The sequence below is a fragment of the Zootoca vivipara genome, chromosome 3 (genome assembly GCF_965207765.1).
Source record: "Zootoca vivipara chromosome 3, rZooViv2.hap1.1, whole genome shotgun sequence".
Lineage (NCBI taxonomy): Eukaryota > Metazoa > Chordata > Lepidosauria > Squamata > Lacertidae > Zootoca > Zootoca vivipara.
In genome coordinates, this window is record NC_142586.1 from 75,618,713 (window position 1) to 75,638,133 (window position 19,421).

At 40.6% G+C, this 19,421-nt stretch overlaps 1 protein-coding gene across 6 annotated transcripts in view; it reads left to right on the plus strand.

The window, feature by feature from the left end:
• The window catches only part of CHRM3 (cholinergic receptor muscarinic 3), a 235,255-nt gene that overhangs the window by 42,523 nt on the left and 173,311 nt on the right, over nt 1-19,421 (plus strand). For 4 of the 6 annotated variants that reach the window (XR_015949081.1, XM_035108375.3, XM_088666462.1 and 1 more), the window contains exon 2: nt 8,483-8,693. The exons of the other annotated variants lie outside the window; for them this stretch is intronic. The gene's annotated coding sequence lies outside the window, so the exon portion shown is untranslated. The remainder of the gene's footprint in view (nt 1-8,482; nt 8,694-19,421) is intronic. 6 annotated transcript variants of the gene reach the window in all.

Genomic DNA, 19,421 nt, shown 5'->3' on the forward strand with positions numbered 1-19,421 from the left:
TTTAAAACATTATACATAGCTTGGAAATATTGTTACAGGTAATATCTGTGTGGTTCTCTAAATATAAGAATTTTCTAAAGTGACTTTGCATATACTGTACAGTATGCAGTAAGAAAGGAAATGTGCTCAGAGTATCAGGCCTTGCCATTGGCACCTGGTGTGGTCTAGAGCTAGCTTCATCAGTTATAAAGCAATCACACCTTCTTTTTTATTTCTTTGCTCTTGCTTTTGTAGCTTCGGAAGACTCCATATAACAATTGGATTCTTTTACTATGTATACTCAGTTCTTGTTTGTGTTGCCCTTCCCACAGAAACAGAGCTGTGTTTGATTAAAAACAAAAGCCAAGATGGTTTTTGAAGCCCAACCCTGAAAAACAATCATAGTACATGCTCATGGTAATACTTTTTCAAAAGTAGGGGGTCCATGGCTTGGCTTTTGAAAAATAGGGGATCCTCAGTAATTAGCTAATTGGGAACCACTGCATTAGAGCAATTTGTATGTGCTTGTTGCATGATGTTCCTTCTCTATGCTCTAAGAAGCCTAGTGCTGGTTGCTTGCCTCTCAGAATAATTCTGGCATTTAGTGATCAGAGGCATAAAGATGATTCCTCTGGGTAGGAGATATGGCTATGGATATATGTGATGTGTTCCCCTCTGTCTTGGGACTTACGCTTGTGAGTGCATCTGTCAAGTAACTAGAGAGAAGCTTTCAAGACAGACTGAATACATTGGCCAGAAGTTAATATAGTCATATAACTACTATATTTGTTAGAGTAGTTATATAATGATTAGGTTGCATAAATATAAATATTTATATAAATATAACTCTGATTAATCTTAGTGACTAAAATGCCTCTAGCACTTTTAAAGCTAAAAGCATATTATCAGATGTTTATAAACACTTGATGAGGGATGAATAGACACATGTTAGCAATTTATGTAGGGGATATTAGTTGAAGTTTGAAAATAAATTCAGTGGGAACTTGGTTTTTACCTTTATGACCTGGGTCATTCATGTACATTTCTAAGCAACACACTTCTCTGTCTTTCTGTTAAATGTAACAGAAAAGCAATACATGGTGATTGTTTACTTTTTGGCTTTCTTTACTTCAAGGAGTTCCCATTTTGCTATTAAGATACCTACTTGATTTTTAAAAATCTGTTTACCACTGTAGTTATTTTTCTTACTTTTAAAAAAACCTGCTTAGACCTTGGTATTTTACAATAAGCTTAAAAGTTACTACCAGACAGTAACAAAAGACATTCAAAATTATAAAACCTAAAACTGAGAAATGGACACAGATTAATTTATTGACTCCTTACAGCCCCCAAAGCTTTGAAAGACAGGAAAGTCTTTACCAACATTCTAAAAACCTGTAGAGATTTAGCCTGGACTCATCCAGGAAGGGCTCATCCATACTAGAAAGCCCAGGTCTGACTGGTTTGTGTTTGCCCCTCCACCTTTTCTTGGAAAACCTGCTCTTTACCATTGAATTGGATCAAACATCAGTCCGTGGGAAACCACATTGATGTTTGCTCTGATTCAGTGGTAAAGAGCAGGTTTTTTGCAGGGGAATCCACGTGTGGAAGAGCCTGAGAATGCTGTGGAAGGGAGCCTTTAAAACAGAGGTGGGGGACCTTTTCCACCTCTGTGGCAACATTGTTTTGTGGGCAACTTCCAAGGGTGTCATGTCAGTGATGGTGTGGCCAGAGGCAAAAATGGGGGGGGGGTAGAGGTGGGGAGCAACAGGTGACATTATTTCCTTTGTAGTGTAGGCTGCATTCCAGCCATAAAAAGGTTCCTGCACCCACGTCTTTACATTCAGGCCTTTTCCCATGTCAAGGACATTTCCACTTAGGCAAAAGCAATCAGGAAGGGCAGGGAGCAGGACCAGTGAGAGATGGGGTCTAGGAAGAAGGGGTGTGGCTTCTCACCACTCTTGTGGTGTTCCCTGCAGAGAGTCTCAACAGCTATAGAGAGGCCTAGAAAGCTCAATTTGGCCCCTGGCCTGAGGCTCCCGCCCCTGCTTTAAAACATAAGAGGTCAAGTGTGGTAGTTTGCTTACGAGCAGTAGAAGTCAAACGAGCATGCACCGCTAGGCTGCTGTTGTTTCTGAGAAATAAAATACACTTTATTTTACCAAAGTTAAATGTGCATGTAGTTGGATCCTTACATTTACCACCCTTTAATATAACCCACATATTTTATGTTACATTTTATAAAATATTTTTGACAATTTTTCAGGAACTTTATAGAAAAATAACTATTTCCAGGATATGGAGATAATTTCTATGTGGCACAGCTAATTACATTTCCCTTCTTATTCTCTTGCTGTCAGGTTTTCAAAAGTAGCTTTAAGATGTTTTAAGATCCAAAGTAATTTTATCCAAAAAAAAACCCATGGTAATTATAAGTTTCCCATAGTTTCAAAAGTTATGGTAGTTCAAGGAGAAGTAAGACTCAGTTGCAAACATGTATTGTGTAAAGGCAAAAATATTCCATTCATTTTGCTCAGTCCTGGATGTTCTACATGTGTAGAATCCAATGCTTGTAGGCAGTTATCAGATTCATTTTTCTTCCACTAGGGTATCACCTGCACCCTATTTTGGGCTGTGCACATTGGATTTTGTGCACATAGGCATATTTGGATATGTCGGCCAATGTCCTGACCACCAACCCTAGACCCATATGCTGCCCCAAGGAGGACTCAAATGAAGAAGAGACACAATCTTCCCCATTTAGCACCATCTCCCAGTCTTAGATCATAGATCAGGCATCCCCAAACTGCGGCCCTCCAGATGTTTGGGCCTACAACTACCGTGATCCCTAGCCAAGAGGATCAGTGGTCAGGGATGATGGGAATTGTAGTCCAAAACATCTGGAGGGCCGAAGTTTGGGGGTGCCTGTCATAGATGTTCCACCATCCCCATGTCATGTGACAAAGGTATTTGAGAGCAGAAGCAGTAAAGGAGTCTAGAAATGTTGTGAAATGCTGAAAAGCTGCAGAATCATTTAGCATGCTGAATCACTGTGACTCATCTTGAGGATGGCTCATTCTCTGTATAAGTACTGTATTGTATCTGCTTGCAGGCAGATTCACTGCAGTGTCTCAGTCAGTGTCTCAGTGTGGGGCCTGTGCTCTGTGAAGCCTGTGCTCAGTGGAAACTCTGTGTATGCTCTGAAGCTAGTTTAATCTTCTGTTCATTATGCTGTTCTTTACAAACAAGTTTATTTTAACTCAGTAAAGCCTTTATTCTTTTCCTGAATAAGACTCTGAGTTGTTAATTTACACTGCGCATCACCCCAGACTCCAGGAAGGAATCCCTAGTAGCATCTCTATTTCTTCAGCCTTTTGAAAACCACAGTTACAGAACTAGACAAGCGTCCTTTAAAGAGCACAGTCAACTCTTTGGAGGAAGTGAGGTCAATTGCAGAACAGGTGTTTCCTCCCTTCATAAGTCTCTTTGCTGAGGCAACACCTCTATTTTACTGACAGTAAGGAGAAAACAACCGCCAGCGGAGCTGTCTGAGAGCCTTCTGTGATCCTGATAAAGCCTGCCTGAATCTGGATGAAATCAAAATAAATGCCTCTAACCCTGACTTCACATGATGTGACCCTGGTTCCTGTGACCTTTGCCTGATGTGACCATACCACATATGCATGGTTCCTTCCAGTTGAACTAAGCTACTTGGTAGCAAGACAAAAAAGGAGATTCCAACCAAACAGCAGGAAGAACTTTCTGATCGTAAGAGCTGTTCAACAGTGGAATGGACTTCCTCAGAAGCTGCTTTTAAAGCAGAGGTTGGATGGCCATCTGTCATTGATATTTTAGTTGAGATTCCTGCATTGCAGGGGGTTGGACTAGAGGACCCTTCCAACTCTACAATTCTATGATTCGATGTTTTGCTGAATGCTTCTAGTCAAGCATTTTCAGTACACTTCAACAAATTAATTTGCCATGTGACCCTGCCCACTGGTGAGCATGCTGAGATTTCCTCCCAACTTTGAAGCCTCAGAGGTGGTCTGCCAGCAATCCCTGCCACCTCCTCAGGTCCAGCGTTGGGAGAAAGACTGGATATTGCTTGGTATTTGTATGGCCAAGTATCTAAAGGTCCATATATTATACAGGGCCAACTCAGCTCCCACTCGCCCTTCCTGGTCAGCGGCGGAGCTTCTTGCTCTGCCACCGGGGGCGGAGAGCAGGCGCGCTGCCCCCAGTGACGTGGCGCACGTTCTGGGGGTGGGACGTGGTGCACGTTTTGGGGCGGGGCACGCGGCACGCTGTGCACAGTGACGTGGCGTGCGTTTTGGGGCGGGGCGGGCAGCGGCGATGGCTCCCCTGGGATCACGTCACTCAAGGCGATCCACCCCCCCATCTTCCTACGCCCCTGTTCCTGGTATTTGGGAAGGCTTGGACTGAGGAGGAGTATTGGTCACTATTGGATTAAAGGTGCATAGGATACCTTCAGGCAGCAGGGCCTTTACCCTCACCCCCCACATCCACCCCCAGCCTTTCAGGCACACAGGTTGGGAATAGCTGGGTTAGCGTACTGAATATTTTTGCCTTTATAAGTGCATGTGTTTGCGACTGAGTCTTACTACTGCTTGAATTGCTGTAGCTTTTGAAAATATGAGAAACTTATAATTGCCCTGGTTTTCTAATCAAATTACTTTGGATCATAAAACATATTGAAATTACTTTTAAAAACAACAACAACCTGACAAGCAAGAGAATAAGAAAGGAAGTGTAATTAGTTGCATTACATAAAAATTATCTCTGTATCCTGAAAATGATTTTTTTTCTATAAAATCTTTATTCCATTGTCAAAAATAGTTGACTTAGATGTTTTAGAATAAAATTGAACAGAAAATATGTGGATATTAAAGAAAACTAAGTGAAATAACCTAACCAAGCACAAGTTTTACTTAGGTAAATGAAATAAGAATTTACTTGCTCCAACAGTGAGGCAAACACAGCCATTGTGGGTGGTAGCCATGGATAGTCTAATCCTCTTTTAAAGCCATTCAAATTGGTGACCAGTTCTCATTCACCCTCTCTTCCTTCTGAAGTATCATAGAATAATCAGATTGTTGGAAATCAGAGTTGGAAGGGACCCAAGGGTCATCTAGTACAACCCCCTGCAATGCAGGAATCTCGGCTAAAGCATCCATCAGAGATGGCCACCCAACCTCTGTTTAAACACCTCCAGGGAAGGAGATTCCACAACCTCCCAAGGAAGACTGTTCCACTGTCAAACAGCTCTTACTATCAGAAAGTTTTTCTGTATGTTTAGTTGGAATCTCCTTTTTTGTAACTTGAAGCCATTGGTTCGAGTCCTACCCTCCAGAGCAGGAGAAAACAAGATTGTTCCCTCTTCCATGTGACAGCACTTGAGATATTTAAGATGGCTCTCATATCTCCTCGCAGTCTCCTCTTTTCCAGGCTAAACATACCCAGCTCCTTCAGCCATTTCTCATAAGGCTTGGTTATCTGGGTTGCCTTCCTCTGCACATGTTCCAGCTTGTCAATATGATTCTAAAATTGTGATGGCCACAATTGGACACAGTATTCCAGGTGTGGTCTGACCAAGGCAGAATAGAGTGCTAAAATTACTTCCTTTGATCTGAAGTCTGGACACTATACTTCTGTTGATTCAGCCTAGAATAGCATTAGCTTTTTTTGCTGCTGCTGCATCACACTGTTGACTCAATGGCTTCCATTGACCTAAGTGGAAAGTTTTGTGGAAATTGAATGTTTATTTGTTGATCCATATTATTGATTTACATATTTCTAAATGGTCCTTCATCCAAACATTCTATAGAAGTGTACAATAAGCATGAATAAATGGATTGATACACAGTACAAATACATTAAAAATAGAGAGCCAGGCTCATAACAAAACAATGTTGTGGAACCACCTCTCCTCTGAGCTTAGACAAACACCAGCATTATTGGTATTTTGGTGCTTATTAAAAAGATAATTGTACTTTCAGGCTTTTGTTGAGTTGGCTGTGGTTTTTAATCCCACCAAGCTTTATTAACTGCATCTTAGTTGTATTACATTTTTAATTTTTGATGTTATATATTTTGAACACTGCCTTGAAACATGACATAAAAGTCTGTTTAAATAAAAAACTATAAAGCAGGACTAAAGTAGAATGTTATATTCACTCTATGTGTATCTGCCCTTCCCTCTCCCTCTCCCATGCCCATCCCCTTGAGGTTCCTCAGAGCCCTAATATACTCTTACCTCGTATCATAGTGGGTGGGGCTGTTACTATAAAAGCTTAGACCAGGCATCCCCAAACTTCAGCCCTCCAGATGTTTTGGACTACAATTCCCATCTTCCCCGACCACTGGCCCTGTTAGCTAGGGATCATGGGAGTTGTAGGCCAAAACATCTGGAGGGCCGCAGTTTGGGGATGTCTGGCTTAGACAACCTTTTCATCACTGGACTCCTCCTCTGGGGTTACATCTCCTGAGGGCAAAACTTTGCTTTGAGGGGTACCACAACTTCTTTTCCCAGAAAGCATTTTGAAGAAACCTGTAGCAGTGCAGTATCTATGCTTGAAAACACAGAGCATGTGTTTCAGTGTTTATTTTCTATGTTTTTAATCATGCAAAAGTGAAGGTTTAGAGAACTAATTTTGTTATGCTTATTGTACTGAAGTTTGTATTTAATTGAGAAAAGTTAGAGGCATCGGAATGAGTAATATCATTGTTACCCATTGTATGAATACTTTTTTGCTGTATTGGAGAAAGCTAGTGAGAGGCTACTAATAAGAGAATGTAAGGAAGTATGAAAACAAACTGAGAACATATGTCTTTTGCTTAGTGGTTTGAACCATATTAGGACATATTGATTAAGCGTGATCTGTTAAAATGTACTGAGCATAGAACAATGAAACTGAAAGAAAATAACAATGGTGTCCAGCTCAGATATTAAATACTTCTCATGCTGTTCTTCAGTTGTTTTACTAAATCATTTCTGACAAGTTAAGCTAAGGAATGGATAATTGTGTGTCCTCCTAGTCATTATTATAAAATACTTTTTGTTATGAAAGTTTAAGTGGCTGGAAGGTATGCAGAAGAATTGACCTTCACTCAGTGCTGCCCATTGAAGACTGATGGCATCACTCATATTTTCAAAGTCTGAAATAATTTAATTCATTTAGAAAATGATATTTGGTTTGCTAGAACACTCTGATATTGAGGAGAATATGTTTTGTTTTATAAATGTTTAGTGAACACATCTGGAGAGAAGGGAATATGAGGTGTGGGGTGTGTTTGCTGGACGTTACAACAATGCAGTAACCTCTGGAGAATGTTGTCCTAGTTTGCTGGGAAGACTTATCACTATGTATACAGGTACCTATATGCACGGTAATGCATATAGGTACCTTAATTCCTGTAATCTTCTGGAATTAAGGTTGCTGGAAGAAATATCAACAACCTCAGATATGCAGATGACACAACCTTGATGGCAGAAAGTGAGGAGGAATTAAAGAACCTTTTAATGAGGGTGAAAGAGGAGAGCGCAAAATATGGTCTGAAGCTCAACATCAAAAAAACCAAGATCATGGCCACTGGTCCCATCACCTCCTGGCAAATAGAAGGGGAAGAAATGGAGGCAGTGAGAGATTTTACTTTCTTGGATTCCATGATCACTGCAGATGGTGACAGCAGTCATGAAATTAAAAGACACCTGCTTCTTGGGAGAAAAGCATTGACAAATCTAGACAGCATCTTAAAAAGCAGAGACATCACCCTGCCAACAAAGGTTCGTATAGTTAAAGGTATGGTATTCCCAATAGTGATGTATGGAAGTGAGAGCTGGACCATAAGGAAGGCTGATCGCCGAAGAATTGATGCTTTTGAATTATGGTGTTGAAGGAGACTCTTGAGAGTCCCATGGACTGCAAGAAGATCAAACCTATCCATTCTGCAGGAAATCAGCCCTGAGTGCTCACTGGAAGGACAGATCCTGAAGCTGAGGCTCCAGTACTTTGGCCACCTCATGAGAAGAGAAGACTCCCTGGAAAAGACCTTGATGCTGGGGAAGATGGAAGGTACAAGGAGAAGGTGAAGACAGAGGACGAGATGGTTGGACAGTGTTCTCGAAGCTACCAACATGAGTTTGACCAAACTGCGGGAGGCAGTGGAAGACAGGAGTGCCTGGCGTGCTATGGTCCATGGGGTCACGATTAATTAATCAAATTACACACATACTACCCCCAAAGAGAATATGTCTTAGTTGAATATTTAAAAGCTGTACCAGAAAATTACTTCCAAATATGGGATCCAATGGGCCAGGAGAACTTTGAGTAGAATCAAAGCTAGATAAGGAGTTGCTTTACCTATTTTCCCTAATAATCTCAGTTACTACCGTACTAAGGACAGTAGCAATGTTCCAACATTGACGTTTATTGCATTGCTGTGAAACTGAAAATAATACTTCAAATTTCTGTTTTTTTTGTAGGTCTAGCAGCAGTGGAGACAATGATTCAAAGAAAGCAACCTATTCTACCACCTTGACAAATCTGTTCCTTTCTGAACATTGTTTTGAACTTTGGATGGTCTCTTGCAACAGCTATGCTTCCCTGACTTTTTGGCAGAATTCTGCAATTTGGATGGATTCCCCAGCAAAAAAATGTTAATTTCACACTCATATGGCCTTTTCTTCTATGATGGTAAGTTACTTTACTTAACTATTAGTGGGATTGGGGTTTTCCATCTTAGTGTACAGATTCTGGGAATATTGCCAGAGAAAACCAGAGAATGCTCTCTTTTCTGCTCCGAGAATATCAAACACACACTTTTGTTGACAAAATATAGTTATCTTTTAAGCAAATGTGCTCCACTTACACTAAATTACAATAGGATTTATTAAGACAGATTTCACTGAGTTGTTCCCCCCCCCAAAGAAAATAGAACCAGAACATATTACATAAGACCATTAACTTAAACATCATTGTTTTAATTAAATCACTGCAGTTCCATGTTAAATCAGTTCATGTCATCAGATAGAAAATACATCAGATAGTCAAAATGTTCATTGATACCAGATGTTTAGGTCACTATTGATTTAGCGAGTTGCTGCCTTTAGCATGTTGCCCGAGAGAAGAAGATAATCAGAAATGAGAATTTTCAACTTTGGACATGGAGATGACCAATAACTCTCTTTCAATGGGGAAGTCATGCATTATCTCTATGGTGATAAATTCCGTGCCTGCTAGAATGCATTCACATATTTACATTTTGCTTATGAACACATTTCAGCTGTACTTTCTTGGAAGTAAGTAGTCAGCTTACACCTGTTATTGGTAGTTTTGCAGACGAAGAAAAGTCACACATCCGCTATGTTGATCTCAAAGTGCATGAACTGGAACGATAGCTGCCAGATCTGGCAAGGTTATTGAATTATAGTTACTTGGTAGCTTTACAAAAGGGGCTACATGTTTCACTATTGGTGCCTTTGTGGGACTTCAGCTCCTTTCATCCCAGACAACTGGCTGTGCTAGCCGGTGCAGCTTGGGAGGTCATTTTGTAGGAGAAGGCTGTTTTACATCAGTGACACTGCTGTATTTGAAGTTGCTACTGTTAATGATTTGGACAAAATATATCACTAGTGGTTTAGCATATACCATAGTTACCCTCTCTGTGTTGTATCAGAGATGTTTCTGTTCGGATAATGCTTTGGTGTAGACTGTGCACTGATGATGATAGGACATGGGAGTTGAATCTCTAAGGTCCAAATCCAATCTAACACAAAGTTATGTGCATCTTTCCCTCAGCTTTTTATTTCTACCTAGAGTTACCTTAAGAGTCTGCAAGCTTGAGTGGTGAAACAGTGGGATGTAGGAACAAGTTTCATAATTGTTTTACCCTTGCACAATGTAGGGCTGCTGCTGCTGCTGCTGCTGCTGCTGTTGCTTCTGTTGCTGTTGTTTAAAGTGAGTTTTATAGAAGAAATGGGTTTCTTCTCTTTCCGTACTCTTCGCATAAAACAATGTGGGGCAATTCCTGCCTCCAGGAAATTGTTTTAGGACCATGTTTATAGTTTATTGTTATGTTTAAAAATAGTATGAACTTGCATTTTACTATAAGATAACATCTGTACTGCCCGATAAATATCTCGAACAATAAACACATGGAGGATGAAGTTCTGACTACACAAAGCATAAAGTTTCAGCTGAATCATCTTTCTTTGTTGGTGAAAGATTTAGTAAATTACAGTTGTTTTATGAAGGGATTTAAAACTGGATTTTCATGGAGTATGATGAGTCAAATGTTACAGTCTTAGGCTGGGAACCTGGGGGGTTGTATCCAGCCCAGCCTTCCACAAGCTGGTGACCTCTGCATGTTCTGGATGAGGCACCTCCAAACTGCGGCCCTCCAGATGTTTTGGCCTACAACTCCCATGATCCCTAGCTAACAGGATCAGTGGTCGGGGAAGATGGGAATTGTAGTCCAAAACATCTGGAGGGCCAAAGTTTGGGGATGCCTATTCTGGATCATAATTCCCATCATCTCTGCCCATTAACCATTCTAGCTGGGACTGTTGGGAGTTGCAGTTGAAAACATCTGGAGCATACTAGGTATGGGAAGGCTGATGCCCAGGGAAGTTCAGCTGGTGACACTGCTGTTGTGTTTTATTGCAGTTACTTCCTGTAAATGGGAACCTGCATACAAAATCCATAACAACCAGCCTATGACCCTTTTTCTGCATATACTTGAGAATGGAAGGTTGTCAGTGCTTGGTGCCTTTCTGATTGGCCAGTTCCCTCCCTGTGATATTTCTAACACTACTGTTTTGCTACAACCTTGAAAAACACAAATTTATAAATGGTGTTATAACAGGCAAATTCATACCTTTTCATATTTCTTCATATCTTTGTTCTAAGATGGCTTTGTAACTTATGGAGAGATGAAAAGGAAATACTGTACGGAGATTGTAAAATGTGACAGATTTTAACTAGCATGTTTCTTGAATGCATGAGCTTAGAATACAAAAAGTGCCTCAAAATATTGCAGCAAAGTTATATGTATGGGATATTTTTTTGACCAGCTGTTCTTATGAGCCATGTGAAGGCACAAAAGGCTTCTTTTCAAGTATCCTTGTTTTGTAAGACTTGTTTTCAAGTATCCTTTCCCTCATGGGCTAGTAATCATAACTGTGTTTAAGATAAGCATCCATCAAATCAAGTAGCCACATTCTGCTAAGTCAGTCTTAACACTTAATTAATAATGTTTATATGTGAGTTCCATGCCATATATAGTATAATTTTTTTCACTGTTTGGAAGCTTCTGCCATTTAACTGTCCATGATTGAGGTCATAGATTTTTATAGGTTTTAACCCCTATTTTGCTTCTTTTTATAATGTGGTTATTCTCACAATAATTCCTTATTTTATATTTGCTTTTTGGCAGTACATTACACAGAATGAAATTTTATCTATCTTTTCTTAGTAGAGAAAATTCCTTGCCATATCTTGTTCCTCCCTGAACCAGGGCATGCCTAGAACTTGAATCAATGAATGAGGCAGCCTCACTATTATTTGCCAGGTTTGGGTATGGAGTTTTGTGGTTTCCTTGCACATTTCAAAAACTAAATAAGTGTTCGTAATAATGTCAAAATGATAGGAACATAGAAGAGAACAATATACTGCTGGGTATGGGCACAAGGTACTGATAGAGATGTTGTCAAACAGCAGTCAGTCCAACATTTGGCATTGCAGTGGAAGTACTAGTGGGGAAATGGAGCTGTCTTTTTCTACAATGTGGTCTGAAAGCTGAACAAATGAGATTTCTCAAGGTGTGGTGTGGGGTGATAAATATTTGGGTCCCGAAATAATTAACACGTTAACTTGGGGGGGGGGGATGTTTGCAATGCCTGAGTAACATGTGCTCAGACATGAAGCTCATTTGAAGCTGCTATCTTATTTCTCACCTTAAACTGCCATTCAGGATTGGATAAATTGGATGGGGAAGACCATGCATGCCAGTCTGAAATCACTGGAGAAAGAATGGGATACAAATGTAATACATAAAATAACAAATAGTTACATTTCTTATGCAATAAACAAAAGTGTAGGAAAATACAATTGTACCCTACTTCCCTAAAAATTTCTCATGTTTAAGAAATTTAAATAAACTGTTTTGTTTACTCTTGATTTTCATCCTAGTTCGGATGCTGCCTCTAATACTTTTCTTCATGCAGGCAAACAGGAATGAGTTTGAGTTCCACAGTAAGCATTCTCTTTTGATGTCTCAAACAACAATGGAGATAACTTAAAATGGGCCAGCTGGCTCCTTTTCCCAAGAACTTTCTCTCTTTCCTGTGTGCCATGACATGAATCCCTAATTTCTTTCCCCAAACTTTCCCCCCCAAAGCTGGCATCCCTTGTAAACTACAGATCTAATCACTAGCTTAGTTTTTATGTGTGGCACTGTTTATTTCACTTAACACATTTATGTACTCTTTTCATTAATGGTTTCAGTGTGCTTTACAGACATTACAAAAGCAAGCAAGACAACAATAAACACATACAAAACTTCTCATTTGTACAGTTGCTACATTATCCTGTAAGTGGGATCGAATTCACTGGATGGTTATGCTTGCATGTAGGGAGTAAAAATAAAGAAGAAACTAGAAACAGGCTCATTGAATATGCCCAATACTTTTCTGGCTGAAAATTAACTCATCTCTGGAAGTCCATCAGTGCTATTAATTAATCAGCTGGTTGACCAATGATGCACCCCAGTGCCCACAGGAAGAGTTCATTCTGTACCACCTTCCTTTGCTGGCGAACAGAGCAGGGTGTAAAGTCCAGGAAACACATTTCATTCCCCTGTTGGGTAGGAAGAGAATGAATAGCACGGAAACTTGCTTTGCCAGAATCTGTTTTGTGCTGTTCTTTCATTGCATTGTCAGATTTGTATACCTGATACCTTAAAACTAGCTTTCTCTAGACGGGTGGGTTGTACAATATTTTGAAAACAGTGTTATGAATGTTTCAATCAACCTTGCCCTGCACAAACAGTGTAACTTGTTGGTAGCTCAAAAAATGCTCACCTGCCCATTAATATGAAATTATTTCAAATACCATCTCCTGGAATGCATCTTTAAATGTAGCTGTTTGTATGCTTTTGATATCATCTATTTGCATAAAGGCAGTCTTAATATGTACTTAAAAGAAAGTTTATCTTATTAAAGTGGCCAGAAGTATCAGAATTGAAAGTAACATTTACATTTGAGATTTTAGACAGAATGAGTTTAAAGATGGATGAGGAGATTGAGCCATTCAGAAGACGAATCTTTTCCTTTCATTGAGGTGGAAAGCATAGACCTTAGTTTACCTTTTATGGTGATAAGTCAGCCAGTGACCCAAATGTGTTATAAGCAGCTACTTTTCCTTCGTCTTCCCTCTTTTAAGAATCCCAGTTTCTTTCCAGGTTCCTAATCCCAACCAAAGTGTGCAGTGGGCATTTGCTTCACAAAATTGGGTGCCCTACATAGCAGCGAGGAGTAAGAGTGGCCAAAGCAAGAGTTTTAAAAACAGAATCTGAGTCATCCTTGCACTTTTCAATCCAAATGCACATAGATGAATCTGACATGCATTAAAAAGAAGTTTGCCACGAGGAACTTGGTCGTTTCTGAATCATTTCTTCAGGACAGATTCTGTTACAATATAATTCAGTGCTGAAGCATTAAGAGCTGAGGTTAATGTACTTTGAAAACTAGTACCTACTCAGCTGCACAGTAGCAAATATTGAGAGAAGCTCTTACCATGCATGTAGAAGTTTACTAGTGTTAGACTAGGAGTGGAAAGCTCCCCATTCAGCCTTGAAGCTTACTCAGATACTTTGGTTAGTCACTGCTTCTCAGCTTAAACATCCCCCACAAGCTTGCTTGGAGGCAGAGGGATGTACACTGCCTTGGGCTCATTGGATAAAAGGCAAGATACAAAGATGGCAAATAAAATAATTTCAAATAGTAAAACTTATGGCATTATAAAATCATCTCTGACTCTGATATGATTACCTGAGAAGGAAAGACATTGCTTGTCAGTGTCAGTTATTTTATAAACCATGCTGCAAATATTTGCAATGCTGATCTTTCCCTTTATAGCCTTATCTTTCCTGAAGCCTAGGTAGGATTTTAGTTTTGAATTGTTGTTTATCACTTCTCTGTAGTTTCAGAATAACATCATATATTAGACCTTGACTGAGGCTGTAGGTCAAGGCTGGGAAATCTTTTTCAGCTTAAGAACCATGTTTTCTTCTGGGTGATCTTCTGGGGGCCACATGGATGTAGAGACAGAAATGGATGGAACAATGAATGTTAATTTGACTCTTGTATGGTAGGCTAGTTTCTTCACTCCAACACACCCCTCTCTAACCTCAATCCAAGCAAGCAAGAGACAGGACTCTCCTTCATCGGATGTTTCTAAGTAGAGGTTGGATGGTCATCTGTCATGGAAGCTTTAGGGGAGTTTCCTGCATTACAGGAGGTTGGAGTAGATGACCCTTGGGATCCCTCCCAACTCTACAATTCTATTATTCTAGGACACATTCCAGCTGGGCAAAAGCACTCAAAAGAAATTGCAAAGCAGGGCTGGCAAGACTCTGTGGCTTGGGAGGCTAGGTGGCCTAGGGAGAGTCAAAAGGTCCAGATAGGGAGACCAGGAGAGCTGAATTTGGCCCCCAGTGCTGACGTTCACATTCCTGCTGTAGATAGATTATCCACTTCAGTAGTGCAAGAGCCTTAAAGCTGGTATATCATTATAGTAAAGCATTATCTGTCTTCAGCCTCACTCAGGGTAGCTAAATGTGTTTCAGGTAAGAGAAATGCATCAAGTGTGAAGGAGAATACAATAGGCATACTCCCTAGCTTGGGCCTCTGGGTGTTTAGGGAATGTGTCTTTCTTTGACACTTTGTGTGTTGTGAGAAACTACAGCTGAACACCTGTGTACCCATGCTGCCTCATAAACTCTGAAGCAGCTGTCAAAAAGAGGTGTGCACATAAAACCCTCCTTTCACATCTCTGGCTGCCTCCTGCAAAGAGGTGAGGGAGAAAGGAACAATTGTCTAAAAAGGGAGCAATTCAGTTGCCATTTTTATATTCAGAATGAAGTTACCGGTAATTATTTATCAGTACAGTATGGTGATTTTCCATACAATCATACTTCGGTTTAAGTACGCCTGGGTTTGATCGTTAAGTACTCTGCGGACCTGTCTGGAACGGATTAATCCACTTTCCATTACTTTCAATGGGAAAGTTCGCTTCAGGTTAAGTACACTTTAGGTTAAGTACGGACTTATGGAACCAATTACACTCATACCTCGGGTTAAGTACGCTTCAGGTTGAGTACTCCGTGGACCCATCTGGGACGGATTAATCCACTTTCCATTAATTTCAGTGGAAAAGTTCGCTTCAGGTTAAGTACGCTTCATGTTAAGTACAGACTTCCGGAACCAATTGTGTTTGTAAACCGAGGTACCACTGTATTAGTATTTGCCATTGTTAATGAAACAGAACATGAAAGTGGTGCTTCCTTTGAACATGCCCCTATGTAACTCATATTGCCCAAATCAGTTCTATGGCATTTCACTTCCATCTTCTTCCACTGCAAATATTATCTATGATATTTTAATGGCATCGAGGCCAGGATCAGTTAACCCTTCTACACACCCCATGTTGATGGAAGGGGTATGCCAAGTTCGGACTGCCCCAAACACATTCCATGGAAGTTGGCCAGTGTTGAACATTTCTGTGGTGCAACTTGCAAGCCAAGCAAGCAAGGCCTCACTGGGCAACCAGGGTGCAGATTCCAACCAGGCAGATACTCAAACCAAGCTTGGGAGTGCCATGGTCAATCTTTCCCTTATGGGGGACCATCTATACTATGTTGATCCTTCCCAAGGAAGCAACCTTATATAGGGTTCCCCTCCCTTTTGCAAGAGCTCATGGGAGAGCCTTTTCCCATGAGCCCATTGCATGGGCCAGATACTGAGCAAAACCTTGACCAGTATTTTGCTGATCCGTGGACCCCAGCACTGCCAGGCAACAGTGCCCAACACTTATTGGGCATAGAACCAGGCTTACAATAAAGCTGTTCTTCTGTTCAGCTACCATTTACACCTGGCTTCTTCTCTAAACTAATCTGTGTAGGCCAGAAGACTTGGGGCAGAAGCAGGATATAATTTCATCTTCTGACAGGGTGCTGAGAATGCAAGAAGTAGAACAAGTATCTTCTGCCTTTCCCCCTTTCCTTAGTCCATGTGGAGTAGCTAGGGAGGTGGTGAATTGCAAGAGGGATTCACACTTCTTAACCTCTCCAAAACCCTGCAGGAGAAGAAACAGTGCCCTACTTTTGCACAGTGCTTCTCCTTTCTTAAAATGGGACCCATTTTCTCCATTGCATTCTTTGAAATTAATTGATAACTTTGGGAGAGGAGGAGTGCAAGGTAGGAATGGCAGGGATCCACTGACTATTTCATGTTGCAGAAAAAGGATCTTCCACCAATTCATCCTGATTGCATTGTAACTGATTGCATTGTAAGATTCAGTTCCTCATGCTCTCTCGGCAGCTATCAGTTAAGTCTGATTTTTGCACAGGCTACACAGCATTTTTGCATAGCATTTTTCTGGTTATGCTGTACGTTTCTCTCTTTCTGCCCTCCTTATCCATTCCCTTTTCCCCCCCATTCCTCCTCAAAAATGTGAACATGAGCATTTAAGAAAACGTATACTCAAATTCAAGTTAATAGCTATAGGCTGTTAATACTCAATTTTGGATTATCAAGTTAATGGCTTTGCCTATGAAGCAACTTTGACGGCGGAAGGTTGCTGAGAGGGAGCTCACTACTAATCTCTATCTCTGTCATTAAAAATAATGAACATTTTTACGTCTTTTGTTTATATATGAAAATAAATTTTGGTGCTGTGAAGCTATGTAGCATTCAAATTCTGGAATGGGGAAATTATTATATACTGCAGGTCTATAAGCACTGGTGCTGCAAGGCAGTGTCTCTTAGACTGTTAGACCCTGAGCCACACTCTGTCTTCTGGATCCTCCCCCAACCAGCTCCAGTCTGCTGTTTGTAGAGTGCAGGTATCTCCATGCACAACTGTGTTTGTGTTGCTGCTGCTCTGCATGCAAATCTGAAGAAAATGACCAAGGGCTGTTAAATAACTTAAGTACTGCCCTTCACTTCACTGCCATCAACCATGGTGATGGACATAAAAATGTTGTTAATGTTGGAGATTCATTCCCCATGTTTGCATTCATGGGATTGTTGTCTATCACATGATGGTATATGTTTTCATTCCACAGTGGGAAGTGACGGAGACAGGATGATTGTGTTACTGTGTTCCTGAAGTGGGACTATTGTCCTTTGTTCTTTCTCTTTGCTGCCTGAGAGAGAGGGAGCCATGTTACAGTGCTCCGTGTGTGTTTATATGTAAATAAAAGTAGATTAGCCAAATGCTGTGCTACTGAGTTCTGTTACGCAATTGCGCAAACTCTGCGGATCCCTAAGTGTGCTGATGTCTCCAAGGCATCAGTCACTGTGATATTCGGGCTGGTGAAAGCGTGTGAAGCTCCCGAACGAGCTACCAGGAGGGAGAGACCATGCCAGCCGGACATGTGTCTCTACCAGGGTCCTACTTGAGAGTAGGAGATCCTGACAGTTAATGGCAGTGAAGTGAAGGCTTTGATCCTTGGATCCTTCCATGCTCAAGAGTGGCTTGCCTGGTGGGGTGAGCTGCAGCAATAGCTTTCTGAGAGAGTGAAGGGAAAGGGAAAGGGAAAGGGAAAGGTGAGAGCAAGGTTGGGGCTCCATGGCACCCTGGTGGACTGATCAGCAATTTGGTGTCTTTAGTTAATTGGAAGGTATGTACAATATCTGCTTCAAACAGTGAGAATTTTTGAAGAAAATCCCTTTACTTGTCCACAGTTGTAATACTGCTATGATGGTAAAGCTTGATTACTATCCCACCCCCCAAAAAACCCCTTATGCCCATTTTTAAAAAAATCCCATACCAACAGGACTGATGAATCTGTCAGTTTAAGTTTCTCACTTTTTTGAATCTTCGCTTCCCGCCGCATGTCTGCATACATCTGCAAAATTTTAAGAAATTATCACATGGAAACCCAGTCGTGTTTGCATACATGTTTTCCCTAATAGTTGCACTTTACCTAGTATATGCACTTTTGCAAACAATTTTCACTGGATAGATTATGTCTGGTTGTTTTCTATTATACACACAGTTTGCATGCACTTTCTCTGTTCTTTGTCGGGGAAGCTCCATTGCAAAACTTAGAGAACTGCGAATCTTGAAGGAAACCTGTATTTTGGTTTGTGGCTTGGTTCAGGAAATGTGAACCTGTTACAACCACATTAAAATGTGAACCAAATGACTCCCCCCCCCCCAATCTCCACCGCCAATATAACCAGAAAGATGAATCCACAGGTGGCATGAAAGGGCATTGAAAGGAATGAGATGTTCATGTGTCTCTTATATACCAATTCAGTCCTCCAGGAATAATCTGTTTGTGCTCCAGAGCGTGAGTAACATACATGGTAGAAAGAGATAGAGGGATGGATGAGGATATGGGAGGTTTGCAAGGGCTTCTCATACCATGCAATGCGCTCCTCATTGGCATGCCTTCATTGCATTGGCATGAAGTACAGGACACTAGGACTGCTTGCATTAGCACTCAACTGGATTTTAAATGTAATTGATAAAATGTAATTGACAAACCTCTTTAGCAGAAACAGCAATGAGCCACCCACAATTCTGCCATTTCTAAGAATTAAACACCTTGCACTCTGACATCTGTGAAGGTGTGCCATTGAAAGATAAACCGCAATAACCCTTGCAATACGGCAGCTAGCCACTGATTACAAAAAGAAGGGAAATGAAAGTAAATCTCCCAATTCCATGTTGCTAATCCCAAGCATTCAGATTCTGCTCCCCAATCTAAAATATAGCACCTTCAGAATCCGTTCTTGTTCTCGTTTCTAAAGTTGTAGATATAAAAGGCACAATTTATGCCGGGATACCAATTCATGTGAGAAGAATCAAATTTGTTTAGGGTTCTGCTTGATTAAAAGTATACAAGCAGCAGGCAAGATTTTAGGACCTCAAGGGTATTATTTATACATAGGTTTTACAGCTATCCTTTCTTATCAGCGGTAAGATAAACATGAAAGCTTTATAGCTTCATGGTGCCAGTTTACCCTTTCTTAATCAATATAACAGCTATAGACTGTAACATGATTGTAACTAGACTGCAAATACATAAACAGCCACCTGGATGTGGTTCCTGGAATATGGGAATAACACAGCATCCAGGTACAAAAAATTCTAACACTTCATCAGTTACTTATTTTCTCTACAAAAATCCTT